The sequence below is a fragment of the Pinus tabuliformis genome, chromosome 5_2 (assembly GCF_031772625.1).
Source record: "Pinus tabuliformis cultivar Carrire ecotype Pingquan chromosome 5_2, CPIR1, whole genome shotgun sequence".
NCBI lineage: Eukaryota > Viridiplantae > Streptophyta > Pinopsida > Pinales > Pinaceae > Pinus > Pinus tabuliformis.
In genome coordinates, this window is record NC_142306.1 from 944187833 (window position 1) to 944205146 (window position 17314).

At 40.3% G+C, this 17314-nt stretch overlaps 1 pseudogene across 1 annotated transcript in view; it reads right to left on the reverse strand.

Moving 5' to 3' along the window:
- The window catches only part of LOC149162372 (rhomboid-like protein 20), a 75929-nt pseudogene extending 73700 nt beyond the window's left edge, over window positions 1-2229 (reverse strand). The window contains exons 1-2 of the transcript XR_016261926.1: window positions 1979-2229; window positions 1632-1732 (exon numbers count right to left, since the gene is read on the reverse strand). The product of XR_016261926.1 is annotated as a rhomboid-like protein 20 (transcript). The remainder of the gene's footprint in view (window positions 1-1631; window positions 1733-1978) is intronic.
- Between the last annotated feature and the right edge of the window lie 15085 nt (window positions 2230-17314).

The window sequence follows — 17314 nt, forward strand, 5'->3', positions numbered from 1 at the left end:
AAATAAAGAAAAATAAAATAACCTGGAACGGCAGTCTGGAAAAATAGTCAGATATAGTTTTACCTCATTGCTTTTAGCAAAATAATAATGTAAAATACAAATGCAAATGAGTTAATAACTGTTTTTATCCATCCATTTATAATTCCTTGAAGCCATTTCAAATCACGGAAACAAATTAGACCTAGATGGTTTTACAACTCCTAAACAATTATTGTTGCATTTAGATGATTCATCCAAAGTAAAGAAATATCTGGTGTATGGTTACATTCTAAATGCCGGAAACGGTTTTCATAATCACTTTTAATATTCATAACGAATCCCACACATTTATGAGGTAGGCCGTCTGTAGAGAAGTCTGGCTCATGCGTTGGACTCATACACATAAGTTAAGTGCAGTACAGTCTAACTCAATGAGTTTGACTCACAATTCAAACCCAGTCATCTTTCTGTAAAAGAAAGAAAGAAAAAACACTCATTTTCCTCACTGTGTTTTACAATGGACAACCAATAGATGTGTGATTTGATTAAATATATAGTATTTTGTAATATATTATATAAGTCAATTGGGTTTAGACAAGGTGGTAGGGTGGTTGAGTGGAATAATTGTTACCTCCCTACCCAAGTTCAATTTTCTCAATTGACATGTTGAACTCTTAACAAGTATATCATTAAATGGATTCAAGCCTTGTTGTTAACGAATCTTCTGCCTAAAGATTCTAAAGTTTACTCTGGGTACCATTCTCAAAATGAGAAAAAGTACTCAGAGGTTTTCTCTAGGCATATAACCTGAAGAATATAATATATATAGATAAACTTTTTGTTGAAATATTGTACTTTATGGACATCATAATATTTATATATACTTTTGTTCAAATAGTGCATTTTATGGACATCGTAATGTCATTTCACATGCAGTAAAAGTCCCCATGTTGGTTATTGCCCACCTTAAAGTTTGATTCTACAAGTGACATGTTTGCCACTCATGAATCACCATGCCCTCTCGGAGGTGTAGCCGAACAAGGAAAGCCATCATGGCCATAAAGTTGGGCCAGAGAACACATGCCACTAAATGCAAAGCAGTGCCCCGACCCCCACCTCTTGATAGGTGGTGGATACATGATGCATTAAACTCTAAAAGGAAGCATACTCAAGAACTTTAATTTTAGTGTATCATTTTTATTTTCCAGAGTCAACGGCCAAGTTTTCTGGAGTTATACTACAGAATTTTTACTTTGCCTTGTCATTCTTCAAGTTTACAGTTTGATAACTTTGCTAATGATCCCCATGACAATGGAGTACACAATACAACAACAAAAGAGTGCACAAATCAATGAGGGAAAGGATAAGGCCGGTTATGGATTTGAAACATGACTAACAAAAAAAACTGAACCACATTACAATTTACCATGCCTTACTCCTTGGCCAAGGAAGGCAACTAAGAATCCTAAATGTACTCCATCACTAACTTACAACCAAGAATTCTAATGTAACGGGAAAACTTATAAAAAAATTAGACTTATAAAAAAATTAGACTACCGTCAAGCCGACTAATTTTGCTCTATTACTTTGTATTATCCAATAAAACAAAAGCTTGAATGAACATTAAAAACAAAAGTAGAACAGGGCACTACCTGATAAGAAAGGCCGGAGAAGGATGCTCGGCCCTGAGTGACAGCTATAATTGAGGCTACGCCACAAATAAGTACCAATCCCTTCGTCACAGGAGCATTCTCTGTAAACATAGAATTATATATATAAATAAAAATATTCCACAATTAAAATCCCAGAAAAATACAAATTGATTAATGCAAACTCCCGTACCCTATCTGAAACCACGGAATTAATGCTCAGCTTGCACGAAGTGTCATGTTTAGCTAAATTTCGAAGACAGCGACTACAATTAAATGGAAATACCAACGGTCTGTGAGAACCGAGCCCTTAATCCCCAGATAAAAAAAAATAAAATTAAAATACTTACGAAATCCAGACGGTCCGGCGTTCATTTTAATTGAATTTTGTCAGAAATGGAAGGAGACAAATGGATAAAATGGTGGTAAAGATGCAGATCCGCGATGCAGTGATGGAGGAATTAACGAACGCCGGTGTCAGTTCTTCGAAAATGCAGGCCGGTGACTCGTTTCCCTTCGTCAACAAGGACAAGGTTGAAACCTTCGTTGCTCTTGCTCTGTGACGTGGGCTTCAAATTCTTTCAAAATGACTTTTATATGTTGAAAAGGAGAATTGTAGCCCTTTTTATTTAATATTTTTGGGTGGGCAAATTAGTTGGGTATTATTTTATTATAGAATTTCCATAAAATATATATAGAAGTAAATAAATAAAAACTCATTGAAGATGAATTTATTTATCTCTCATCTTTGTGAAGCAATAAGTGCTTCTTTTTCATTATTTCATTTTTTTAATGAAAGAAAGAAAGAAATTATTTTAACGTCTATCAATCTAAAGTTTCATTATTTCATTTTTTTATAAAAGAAAGAAAGAAATTATTTTAATATCAAATTAAAGATAGTTTATGGGACAGAAAATCTAGGTCAAATAGTTGTTGGTTTTGATAGTGTTTTTTTATTTGACAAGTTTTCATTATGGCTCAACATTCAAAATTTAGATGAGTTAAGAATCAAACTCAAGATTTTCCATTGGTTAATTGGTTGCTAGGTCAATGAGGTATATGCTTTTTTTTAACCAAATTTCCTTACTCTTTGGTTAATGGTTGTTATGTAGTTAAGGCATATGCCCTTTTTAACCAAGATTCTTTAATATTTTGATATGAGGATATGAATTGTTTTCTCCTCTACTCTTTTTCAAATTAAACTTTGGTTTAAACTTCTTAACCACCTTTTTAATCAACTTTGATACATGGTTCTAATACTATAATGAACCTGGGTTTTAATACTATGTTGAACAATTTAAAGGTTAAGCATTGAACATAGAAAATTAACAAGTTATTTTTCTAACCACTTTGTCAGTCAACCTTGACATATGGTTGTAATATCATATTGAGTAATGTAAAGGTTGGAAATTAAACACAAAAGCTGCCCTAATTAACAAGTTGCTTTATTATTAAGATGCATGTCTTTTTCATACAAGGGACCCTTACCAATTCAATATTAAGGTGACGTTGCAAATTGCTATTTTTGAGAATGATTTAATATAAACAATCTAAAATACTTGCTACTTCTAAGAATGAATTAATATAAACAATCTAATAAGACATTCTTTGAATTTTCTAGCATCACATTGTTATGAATTAAATACATAAAAACCAAAAGTACACACCATGTACAACAATGTGAGTGTGGAGCACAACTCCAAATTAGAGAAGCAAATAAATTACATAATGACTTCTTAAAGAATAAGAGAAACTCCTCCAAAACCCAACACATTTGTAACAGCCCTAGTTAAAAATCCATGTAATAAAGTTAATAAAGGCAAAACAAGGTCATGGGACATGTATTCCAAGCTAAATGTTAGGCAAAAACATAGTGATGGGGATCACTCATGATTAATTAATGGTTATGGAAATTGGCAAAGACAATGGCAAAGACTTCAGAAAGGCATGAGGCATTTATTGATATTTATTTATGAAAATAATGGAAAATAGGAGAAAAGGGAGGTGAAAGGTCACAGGTTGCATGTGAGGAGGAAAATTAAGGAAAAATGATGGAAATTGAAGAAAATAGAGGCCTCATTAATAAAACGACTTCTAAGGATCAGTTTGTAGCTTTTGTCAGTTCGGTTTTGGAGCTTTCATTTTACTCTCTCTGATACTCTTGGACACTTAGAGTTTTCTTGGAACACTTTTGGAGGAGTATGGCATACTTGTGATTTGGAGCAAGAAGGCAAAGGAAGAGCGGGAAAGCGCAAGAGGACAGCGAGATCAACAGCTATAGCAGGTTTGCTTTGCAGGTATCGAGTTGCATGTATGATTTCCTTGCTAGTTTTGGCATGCATGGCATATGCATGTGGTTTCTTGGTTATGATATGTCATTGGCATGGAGGATTGTCTGGATTGACAGTGGTTGTACCTAGCCTTGCCATTTCCTAGATAGCCATGGTGTTGTGGGTTTTACTTTTATTTTCTGGTTGGTGCTCATGTTCCTTATGGTTATGGCTTGATTTATTAGTTCCTAGAGCCTTGGTTGGACAAACACTCTGGAAGCCTTGTAACAACTTAGGTTAAGTTACTAGTCCTAAGAGCCTTGGTTGGACAAACACTCTGCAGCCCTTGGTGGGTTGAGTTACTAGTCTTGGAAGCCCTGGTTGGACAAACGCTTTGGAGCCTGACAAGCATTGTGGGTTGATTTACTAGTCTTGGAAGCCTTGGTTGGAACAAACGCTCTGGAGCCCTGGATAGCTTGGGTAGAGACCAATTTGGTGATGGTTAGTGATGTACGACCATGAGTTGGAATCACTAGTTCAGGGTTGAGGCAGTTTGGCCTCTGGAAACCCTGGTTTGGTTTTCTTGGTTTATTCCATGAGATCCCACATTCATGCTTGGAATATGGTGCGGGGATGATTGGCTGAAAGAGAGATTTGGTTCAACTCAATATATGGTCGACTGGTATGTGGAAGTCCCTAAATTGGTTGTATTTTCATATGTTAATAAGAGCTCCTTTTCCTTTGGTATTTTATGAGTAAATGTGTTTGTCGTTATATGGCTTTAATGGTTGTTTCATCATGGATATTCTTTGGTTATCTGCTGGCTATAAGTAGGTTTTATGACAAGCATGATGTATGGCTCTCATTGTAACAACCTCCGGGGTAAATGTGCATATAAAAAAAAACATATTAGGAACAGAAATACAATAAACATATCAGCCATAAAAATCCATATATACATCAATACATTTGCACATGAAAATGAAGGGAATGATTTTTTTCATTAATAAATGCAATGAACCAACCGGAGATGGGACTACCACGTTCCACCCGACCATAGATTGGCTGAGCCAAGTCTCTCTTCAACCAATCACCCACATGCCATATTCCAAGCATGAATGTGGGATCTCATAGAACACATCAATCAAAACTCATCCAAGGCTTCCAGAGGCCACCCACCTCAACCCATCAAACAGTGATTCCACCTCACGGTCGGACATCACCAAAAACCATCATCAGATTGGTCTCCATCCAAGCCTTCCAAGGCTTTCAGAACATTTGTCCAACCAAGGCTTCCATAACTAGTAACTCAACCCACAGCTTATACAGGGCTTCCAAAATGTTTTTCCAACCAAGGCTTCCAAGACTAGTAACTCAACCCACCAAGGGCTTCCAGAGCATTTGTCCAACCAGCGCTTCCAGGACTAGTAACTCAACCCAAGCTGTTACAGGGCTTCTAGAGCATTTGTTCAACCAAGGCTTCCAGGACTAGTAACTCAAACCGCCAAGGGCTGCTAGAGCATTTGTCCAACCAGGGCTTCTAGGACTAGTAACTCAACCCAAGTTGTTACAGAGCTTCCAAAGCATTTGTTCAACCAGGGCTTCCAGGACTAGTAACTCAACCCAAGCTATGGAAAGATGAGAACCAACCAAAACAAAGCAATGAAAGTAAACCCACAATCACCATGGCTAGCCAGGAAATGGCTAGGCTAGGCAATCCACTATCAATCCCGGCCATCCTCCATGCCAATGACAGATCATAACCAAGAAACCACATGCATGTGCCATGCATGCCAAAACTAGTAAGAAATCATACATGCAACTCGACACCTGCAAGCAAATCTGATTTAGTTGTTGATGGCGATGCCTTCTTGCGCTTTCATGTTCTTCTTTTACCTTCTTGCTCCAAAAATCCAAGTATGCCACACCCTCCAAGAGTTCTCTAAGAAAACTCTAAGTAACCAAGAGTATGAGAGAGAGAGAGAGAATAATGAGAGAGTTCCAAAACTGAATTGACCAAGTCTTTCCCACTGATCCTTAGAAGCTTTTTTATTAATGAGGCCTCTATTTTTTTCATTTTCCATTATTTTCCATTATTTTCCTTCATTTTCCTCCTCACATGCAACCTGTGACCTTTCACCTTCTTTTTCTCCTAATTTCCATTATTTTAATAAATAAATGTGCCAAAACTTTTAATGCCTTAACCATTGCCTTTGCCAATTTCCTTAGCCATAAACAATCAAATGAACAGCCCCTAGGATGTCTTGCCCATCATCTGTGGTATTTATATATTTTTACATGGAATATTCACAAGGGTTGTTACACTCATCATGTTTTGGTTATTATATGAAATGTTAATGAATGATTGACCTAATACATAACATTGTAGCTATTTGGGGGAGACATAAGTCCTTCTTGATGATTCTCAGATAAGTATGAGATCCCTATGTTCAGATCTATTGTTATGACCTGCAGATTACATGATCATGATCTGTTTGACAGAATGCCTGTCATGGCTGGTAGGGATGGTCAAGTCCTTGTTCAAGTCTTTGCATTTGTAACCTTATTTCATTGTTATTTATCATTTCTGGAAGTTTCATGAAGTTATGGGCAGAGGCCTGAGCCTTAGCCCTGAAAAAGTGGCTCAAAATTCGGGGTCGTTGGCAACAACCTAGACAAGGGAATATTCACATGGATGCCTTGTTGTGGGAGCGACTGAAGGGTCTTAGTCGCATGCATGCCTTGTCATGGGAGTGATTGGGGGTATAGTTCAGGAAAATAGTAAGTTCTCTCAAGGGTTGGACACCTGAAGGGGTTGGTTGGCTCCTGAAGGTTCTGTAGCTCCTGAGGAAGGTCATATTGGTCTTGTCTTGTCGATTCCACTTCCTTAACTGTACATGGGGAGTTGAATCATATCATAGTAACTCTTTGTCACATGTTTACCCTAATGGACCGATTATCTTGGGTAAATATGGGAGGAGGGTGTTACAACATTCATACATCCAAATCTCGTGTCATTAATAATGACTATACGATCTCTATATATACTTATTCACACATTGCCCATGTGGCCCCTTCATTACTATGTAAATCTTATTACATATACATTTACATATTACATGTACATTTAACCTCGTATATGCCCCTCTTTTTCATCATACCATTTAACCCAATATAGCCCCCACTTAAGGTCATAACATAGTACCCTCCTTAAAAAAGTTTTGTCCTCAAAGATTTGCAATTAAGGATGTTACATGTGATGAAACCAAATAATATTATTTCCTTATATTCCTAAGTTTTTCTTGCCATTGATGATGATACATACATCCAAATTCAATTATTTTTGGTTCTGATATTTGAATGGTTGGTTGTTGCATAGTTTTCTTTCCTTTGATTCTATGGCTTGTTGTCGTGACATCTCCAATTTTAGTAGTTGTTGGTATTTGATAGCATCTTGTTGAATGATGGCCCATGGGGCATAGATTACACAGTGACAGGGTGTTCTGTTAAGGCACTCCATCGTGTAAAGGTCACTAGTTTGAAACTTTGTGGGAAAAAATCTAGCCATGCTAAGGACTAGTGTGGCCCAGGTTGGGTGCGATCTTCGAGTAAATGGCTTAGATGCCCACAGGCCGCAGCTACTCAAGGCATGGATTAGTCATGCAGTCATCTTTGGATTTACATAAACTAGCAAACAAAAAGAAAACATCACGTTGAATAATGATTTGGTGATCTCCAATTTGTGGTAGTTGTTGGTCTATGATAACATGTTGTTGAATAATGATTTGGTGATGTCATTTTCCATGAATATTTATGAGTATTCCATCTTCTTCCTTGATAATGTTGATGGCATCTTCTTTTCTTCCTTTATGATATCAATCTTCTTGACTTCCTTGAAATCTTTCTTGGCGATGAGGATGTTGAAATGGTTTCACATTTGATGGCTTTCCTTCACTCTACATATCTATTTCATCTTACCTCTTTCCAGAGATGATGGTCTCCTCTATCCTCTTTGCTTGGTTTGTGAATGCTCTAGCCTTGGAGATAACACCTTCATATTTGACATGCGCATCCTCTAGATGGAGATTAACTTCTTCAAGTATCATCTAGAGACCTTCTTGAATTTTGTCTTATTTCTCCTTTTGAAGCTACAATGTGACTCCATGTATCAATTTTGATGTCCTTCTTCAATTCTATATTGTATTTCTAATTTTACCTCATCCAATCTAGGGCTTCTGCTGTCTTATAGCAAATTTCCTCTTCAAGTCATTTGGTAGTCTCTTCATCTAGGATCCTTGTTTCTTATTAACTTTGATAATGCTTATTTTATTTTTCTAATCTCTTAACATTATCTAATAGTTTTTATATTATGATTTCATACTCCATATATTTCTTCATATATTTTTTTTCAATTTTTCCCTTGAGTCATCCTTTCTCTAATTCCCCTAGCTATTATTTCCTTGTTTTATCCGTTCAATCTCCTTAATGAGTGATTCATTAAGATATTATATCTTAGATAGGTCATCGCCCTTCTTTTTTATCTCCTCTTTAGCTTGTTCTGATTTGTCTTGAAATTTATGCATACCCTCCATTTTTATATCATTAATCCATCCGTTCAAGAAAAGCTTTTAAAATACTTCCCATTTGATGCCTAATGTCATATCATTTTCAATATGCATCCAATACTTGAATGCTTCATGAGAAAAATACTTTATTCCCCTTTAAGGATTCATACTATTTTCCTTTACCATCCTTAGTCATTCCTTAGGATCAATTTCATCCTTATATTCATCTCCATTGAATGAAGGTGTTGACAGTGCTGGACCTGCCAACATGTCAAGGGGATCTCCCCGGTAAGAAGTCCCAATTAGACCTTAGACCGTTTGGTGTAGGAGTCCCAGCAATGGGTCGTAAGGTAATGCCTTGACCGCGATGTTGCACAAAGGTAAGTAAGATAACTCTGTCAGTAGCAAGGATGTGACTGATGCAGTGAGTCAAAGAAGGTGTATGAGAGGTTCTAACACATAAAGGGGAGATGAGGGTGAAGGTGAGTTCCAGGTTGAAAGGGATCAGTCCCAACTCGGCTAGGAACACACAACACAAAAGGACATGCATAGCTTCCGGCAGAGCAGTCCACTCGGATGTGGCAGTCACAACATAAAAGGTAAGATAACACATACAGCACTCATGGATCAATCCGAGACGAGTGCAACGGTTTTTATAGCAAGGTTCATGTGAAAGATTTGTCTGGTGTCCGGCAGAGCAGTCGACATGGACAATATTAACAACATATACAACACATTAACAACAAGATTCATATAATTGCATACAAATCAGTTCATACACAAATACGTAAGTTAAATAACATATATCATTAATGCAATTGAGCAGTCCAACTACAATAACAACATATGCATGAAAATGTGTTGGCTCTTATTATATAAAGAAGTGTAAGTCACAATCATACAATACATCCATGTAAACCTTCTAGCCCCAACAGTGGAACGTTACAGCCACATCCACTTGCTCCTCCAAAGAGATGAACTAGCTCCGTGCAGTGGAGAAGCCAAGGCGCGTTACAATATTGTCCAAGCTTTATCCAAGATAGTCTTATCAGAAGCTTGGCTGACCAAAAGCCTATACAATGAGTTATGAGGGACTATTTATAGCAGGGGGTGGGGTAACCCTTGATATTTCCCTTTGTGACAGTTCAACTACCCTCATGACTCTTCACCTACTCTATGACTGTTACATCCAACTGTTGACACTTGACTTACACTTGACATGACTCAACATTACAATGCACATGTACTCATGTCAGACAACATGGATTGAGCAAGCCTTGCAAGACATCACTGACACTCGGTCCGCTATGGTGAGACCAACTATTTGACATGCTTGTGATGGTGAAGTTAGTGAGCTGATGTTAAGATTAGTCACCTGTGATGGTGTGTATGCACCTCATTATGACATGTTGTTGAAGCAAACTCTTACCTCCGTTGCAACCAGTGCATTGGTTCGGCCCCTTCATCCAACTCGTCTGCTAACATGCGCATGGTCTTCTTGGGTGTGGTTGAAACAGCAACACACTAATGCATAGTGTCTGTGTTGACCTTCAAGTGTGTGCGGGTGGTCATGCGCATCAACTTGTCGAAGTACATGTTCAGCTCCAGTTGGACTTGCTTATTGTCTTCGCCTTGGTGAGTGTGTTGAATGGGTTGTATTGCATGCATGCGCACAATGACATGCATGCTGTTGAATCCCTTGCATGCGATCACCAACATTGCTCACCATGTATGCTCCGTGTTAGCTGCTGGGATGGATCTTTAACTTGTACGGGTGTAGTTTCATCCGTGAGTGCATGATGCGCCCACTGTTGTTCTTGATCCTATTGCAACTCATTCGTTTATTTGTGCAACTTCATGTTCTTCTTGAGTTGCTGCTTCAACACATGCAACTCCTTCTTTGTTCCATTCTATGTCTTGAACGATCTTCATGTCGTGCCATCACCTCATAGTCGGAGTCTCCAAAGTTGCTTTCATCATCAATGGATCTACTTGAGCCTGCAACCTTGTTCCGCCTCCGTGTTGTCAACAACCCTCCTCTTGCATTCGTTGCATTTGTTATGTTGTCTTCAGCTACTGTTTATGATGCTGCTCGTTGTGATGTTGTTGTTGTCATATCTTGATGTCCTTGCCTACGAAAAACTTGATGTCTTCATGGGTAGGAAAGTCCACAGACACTTGATCGACTACATACCCAAGTGTGCTCTGAACGACGTCTTTGTCTCTGCTCTCTTGGAAACCATTGTACCTGTACTGCTGAGAGGCAGATGAACACCTGCGATACCTGGAGACATGGAAACACTCATGGCAAGCAATCTGTCAGTCGAAAACCAAAATGAACATGAGAACTGACTTGCAACATACCTGGGTGAATGATCATGAAGGTTGTGCAATTTCGGTCGGGAGGTCGGGAGACCGACTGCCAAGACTGCACAAGGCACAGTCTGGGTTGCTAGGAGACTGACTGACTGCTGGAACTACGCAATGCACAGTCTAGTCTGGTTATTGACTACTGGGATTGCGCAATGCACAATTCTAGCTACGAAGGATGGCTGGCCTAGGGACAGATTTGCACAATTTCTTGGGCCAAGTAGCCACTGCCTCCAGAAATGTGCAACATAGTCTTGGAGGCTAGTACTGGGCAGGAATGCGCAAATATGGAGAGGAAGGTGAGCCTTCCTTCCCCAAATTGCGCAATGCAGCCTTGGTGAAGGCAGAGTCTGGACTAATGTTGGCCCGACTCGCCAATGGGCAACTGAAAGCAGCTAAGACAGTAAATGCATGGTGACACTAAGTGATAGCAGAAGTGATTGATAGTGCATGCAAAACATGAATGAAAGATTCAACAAACAAATCAACATACATGTGGGTGAGGGAGTTCGTCGGTTGGCGAACGTCCATGCAACAGTTTGATGCATGCAACAACAGCGAGATAGCAACGAAAACTAAAAAAAAAGCTAGGACAAGCTAGAATACATGTAAACGATAGCGAATGCTCTAAGAAATCAAGTAAACAGTGTTCACACAAGCGAAAAGACAAAAAGCGACAAAAATGCAGCACAAGAAATGGGAAGCTGGCTTACCCCAAAATAGTTGAGCTGAATGTGCTGACTGCTCCTAGATGTGATGTGGGATGTCAGAGCTGCAAGGTTGATGTGAGGAATGAGCTCTGCAACGTCTGACTGATGATTTTTGATAACATCGAGATTGTGATGTGCATGCCACAAATCTAAGGGAAGCGACACTTGGTGGGAGGTTTCTGAATTACTCCTTGCATGTAAACTCCAACTGCTAAACATAGATCCCTAAGACAAGGGATTCCTTTGCATGCTGCCTTGGGAGAAGCAGCCTATGCATGTAAGTTATTTTGCTCGGTCCAGGAGGGAACCGGTCAACTCAACTGCACATGCAAGAGGTTGTTCGACTACTTGAAGGAAATGCGCATTTCCAGCTGGGATCTAGGCTGAATACCCAGGAGATTTGTGCAATTTCTAGGCAGAGCAACTGACTGTTACCCAGATTTGCGCAAATTTTGGGTTGAGCAGCCTTGCTAGGGAAATTTGCGCAAATCCTGCTGGGAGTGTTGGCAGGCAGGATTGCGCAATCCTGGAGCACAGCATGCTGCCAGAGAGGATTGTACAATTTCTGGAGGGAAGGTTGGTTTCCCTCCATAAATGTGCAATTTTCAAGGGGAATTTGCTCAGCCTGTAGCTAGAACAAGTCCGGGTGAACAGCCTGTGAGGGAAATGGATCAAGCTATGACCAACAGACTGCCTTTGTGCAAGAAAGACACTGAAGCTTGTGAACTTGAAGAAGAAAGGAAAGTTGCTATGAAGGTTGGAAGGGAGGCTCCAAAATGGGCTAAGGAAAAATTTTGGAGGGTGGTTGTAGCTACTACAACACTTGGTGACACACTAGTAGAACTCCAACTCTCTGAATGGACCTTGTTCGTGAAAGGCAAGTCTAACACCTCCGGAAGTATTGTTCAATTTTCAGCTCATCTTGGTTTCACACTAACTTGATTGTGAGATGTAGCATCTGCCAAACCCTTGGTCGATTGACACACATTCCAAGCCAAGGCAACACAGTTGTTTCGATTGGGGTTGAGGGGTATATAGGTGCATAAGCAATATAGTCGTTAGAGTCTTAGTTTCATCTCTGGTGTTTCTCCACTGCCAACAGGCCTGGACAGTACCCCGGTGGAGTCACATAGGAACACAAGCATGGCTTTGTTGCTAGCGAGCCTCGTCAGTACCCCAACAGAGTTACTTGCATCACCTCCCTGCGCAGGAAGCCTTTCTCTTCTTTTGCCTTATTCATTTTGAATTTTGAATTTTTGACTTTTCATTTTTTTCATTTTCACTGTGCATAGCACTTATTCATTTCAGAGGCAGAAGAGGGATCCCAACTTATTGAGAGCAGAAGAGGTTGTTCCAGCAGAGAAGTAGTTTATTGTATCTCTGACGTGCCTATCAAGGTTTTCCCCCTTACCTTACTCTACTTGAATGAGCTGACATGGGTTAACCCAAAAATAATTGACTAGAGAAGGTGACACTTTACACCAAGGTTCACTTCGAACAGTACGTATTTTCCTTCGACGTATCATGGACTAAAAGTAACAAGCTCATCATATAGAGGCAAGATGACAGATAACCAAGTCATGATAATTGTACAAGCCCTCTTGTACTTTACCCAGCTCGCTTCAAGAGTCATACATGTTTTCATGCAAAACTAACCTATGAACAAAACAAGTGAACAAACTAACAGTCAACAAAGAAAAGCAAGAGCATAAGCAAAAATGAAAGCGAAGCAAGTAAACAAAACAGGCAAGCAAACAAACAAGAAAACAAAGCACATAAGCAAACAAGCATGCATGCAAACAACTGAAAGCAAACACTACTCCTACTCCTACACTAACGGTACATGGGCCTGATCACATGATGTGATACTTCCAATACAACCACCAACGCATGGGTAAGCCCATGTTGGTGAATGCTTGGTCTGTGAGCAACCTAGTTGTGCGAACCAGGAAGAAAGAAAGATATAACAATGAAGACAACCACACTTCATGATTCAAAGTGGCCACATGACATAAGTTAGTGCATGTGCATGACGGGCAGTCTGCGGACTTATCATGGTGTTGTGTGACACTATGTGCAACTTTGAAGCATAAGCACACTCTTGACTGTGACATGCAAGAAAACAAAAGAAACAAAGATAACTTGCGTCATGCACGAGTGCTTGCAATGTAAGACTCCTCCAATGCATGAGCAATGGGATCGTGTAGTTCAAGTGGAGGAAGTAAATCTGAGTGTTAGATTGATCTTGAGTGCATACAAATGAGTGATGAGGAGCCTTGAGTGTTTGAACAATTTCCTGATCGGAAGCGAAACCAACCTCAGGACAGCGAGGGCCTGACATAACCATCAACTCGGGCTGAAGTGCCTCGACGATCTGTGGGGTTTCGACTTTGTTGATAGATGGATCTTCGTAGACCAGTGGCTTAGACGGATTAACAACAAGTGAATCAACATCGTGATCAGATGATGAGGTGAAGAGATCATGACAACCAAGATCAGAAAATTCAGGATGTTGGTCGACATCCTCATGGTTTGATGAATCACACAGAGGGGTAGATGAGGAGGAAGGATGTTCACCCTCTGCATTTCTAGAAAAAGCAGATGAAAGATTAAGTGGATTTCCAATGAATGATTGGTCCTCTATGTTGTTGGATGATGGGCTAACATATGATGTGTCCTATGAAAGATCAACAATGGGTGCATCCGTGGATGAAGACACACATGCGAAATCATGGATGGAAGGTTCACTAATGATGTTAGGAAAGAACAGAGGGGGCTCAGACGGAAGGGAGTCAACCTTAGCCAAGTGTTGATGCTCAAGCTCCCATTCATACTCTTCATGAATGACAACGTATGTTGGTTGTGCAACACCAACTCTGTCAGTGGGTTGTTCCTCGTTCACAATAAGTGCAGAGTCCGAAATGGACAAACACAAGACAACATCATCGGAGTAACACCTGGGTGCGAAGACGGAGGTTGTAGAAAATAATACATATGAGGACTCAAAGAACTCACAACCAAATCTGTGCGAAAATTGAGTGAAGTGATGTTGGGAGGGTGTGAAGGATGAACAGGTGCGTGAGCATGATCCTCAACATCATTGGGCAGTGGTGGAGCTTTTGAATAAGAGGAAGGTGGACAGTCAGTTGAGACAGTGCTCGCTTCCACATGAGATTGTGCAGCTCCATCAACGAAGAATGTTGAGCAAGGCTTGATCTCAAACTTTCTCTTGGGACGAGCAGATTTCTTAAGGTAGTACTCAAACCGGTCCCAAAGATAAGCAAATTTCATCTGGCTCATCGGAGCTTGAAACTGCAAGTCACGGAAGCGCTGCCAAAAATCAATAACGAATTCATGCAGAGCCCTCCATTGTTGTAATAGTTTCCAATCAGTATGGTTTGGATCAAAACGATAGAATGTGTCTTCAATAAGATCACAAAAGTGCTCAAATGAGTGCACAATGTCAGCCGATAGGCTAAGCACCCAATGAAATGGAGATTCGCGAAGTGTGTATGCAAGCAGCAAACCAACTTGTTCGTCAGAAAACTCATCTTCATCATGAATCATGGAAAGAAAGTTATGTAAGTGCTCACGCTAGGCCACTTCACCTTCACCATCATACATGCGAGTGGACAAGAGATCGAAAAGCTTCCCCAAGATGGAGACATCTTCACGATTTGAAAAACACCTCGAGGGAAGAAGAGTGAAAGACTATTCAAAACTGGATGAGAGGACACAAATTGTCACCGGCCCTCCTTCTAGCGCTAGAAATGTTGACGGTGTTGGACTCACCAACATGTCAAGGGGATCTCCCGGGTAAGAAGTCCCAATTAGACCTTAGACCATTTGGTGTAGGAGTCCCAGCAATGGGTCGTAAGGTAATGCCTTGACCGTGATGTCGCACAAAGACAAGTAAGATAACTCTGTCAGTAGCAAGGATGTGACTGATGCAGTGAGTCAAAGAAGTGTATGAGAGGTTCTAACACATAAATGGGAGATGAGGGTGAAGGTGAGTTCCAGGTTGAAAGGGATCAGTCCCAACTTGGATAGGAACACACAACACAAAAGGACATGCACAACTTCCAGCGGAGCAGTCCACTTGGATGCGGCAGTCACAACATACAAGGTAAGATAACACGTACAACACTCACGGATCAGTCCGAGATGAGTGCAACGGTTGTTACAGCAAGGTTCATGTGAAAGATCTGTCTGGTGTCCGGCAGAGCAGTCACGGTAAAACATTAACAACATATACAACACATTAACAACAAGATTCATATAATTGCATACAAATTAGTTCATACACAAATACATAAGTTAAACAACATATATCATTAAGGCAACCAGAGCAGTCCAACTACAATAACAACATATGCATGAAAATGTGTTGGCTCTTATTATATAAAGAAGTGTAAGTCACAATCATACAATACATCCATATAAACCTGCTAGCCCCAATAGTGGAACGTTACAGCCACATCGCCTGCTCCTCCAAAGAGATGAACTAGCTCCATGCAGTGGAGAAGCCAAGGCGCGTTACAATATTGTCCAAGCTTTATCCAAGATAGTCTTATCAGAAGCTTGGCTGACCAAAAGCCTATACAATGAGTTATGAGGGACTATTTATAGCAAAGGGCGGGGTAGCCCTTGACATTCCCCTTTATCACAGTTCAACTACCCTCATGACTCTTCACCTACTCTATGACTGTTACATCCAACTATTGACACTTGACTTACACTTGACAAGACTCAACATTACAATGCACATGTACTCATGTGAGACAACATGGCTTGAGCAAGCCTTGCAAGACATCACTGCCACTCGGTTCGTTGTGGTGAGACCAACTCTTTGACATCCTTGTGATGGTGAAGCTGGTGAGTTGATGCCAAGCTTGGTCATTCATGATGGTGTGTATGCACCTCATGGTGACATCTTGTTGAAGCAAACTCTTGCCTCCATTGCAACCGGTGCACTGGTTCGGCCCCTTCATCCAACTCGTCTGTTAACATGCACATGGCCTTCTTGGGTGCGGATGAACCGGAAACACATTGATGCATAGTGTCTGTGCTGACCTTCAAGTGTGTGCTGGTGGTCATGTGCATCAACTTGCCAAAGTACATGTTCAGCTTCAGTTGGACTTGCTTCTTGTCTTCGCCTTGGTGAGTGTGTTGAATGGGTTGGATTGCATGCGTGCACACAATGACATGCATGTTGTTGAATCCCTTGCATGCGATCACCAACACTGCTCACCATGTCTACTCCGTGTTAGCTGTTGGGATGGATCTTTAACTTGTATGGGCGCAGTTTCATCCGTGAGTGCATGATGCGCCCACTGCTATTCCTGATCCTGCTACAACTCATTCATCTATCTGTGTAGTTTCATGTTTTTCCTTGAGTTGCTACTTCAGCACATGCAACTCCTTCTTTGTTCCATTATATGTCTTCACATGATCTTTATGTCATGTCATCACCTCATAGCCAAAGTCTCCAAAGTTGCTTTCATCATGAATGGATCTACTTGAGCTTGCAACCTTGTTCCGCCTCCGTGTTGTCAACAACCCTCCTCTTGCATTTGTTGCATTTGGTATGATTTCTTCAGCTGTTGTTCATGATGCTGCTCGTTATGATGCTGCTGCTGTCATATCTTGATGTCCTTGTCTACGAACAACTTGATGTCTTCGTGGGTAGGCAAGTCCATAGACACTTGATCGACTACATCCCCAAGTGTGCTCTGAACGGTGTCTTCATCTCTGCTCTCCTGGAAACCATT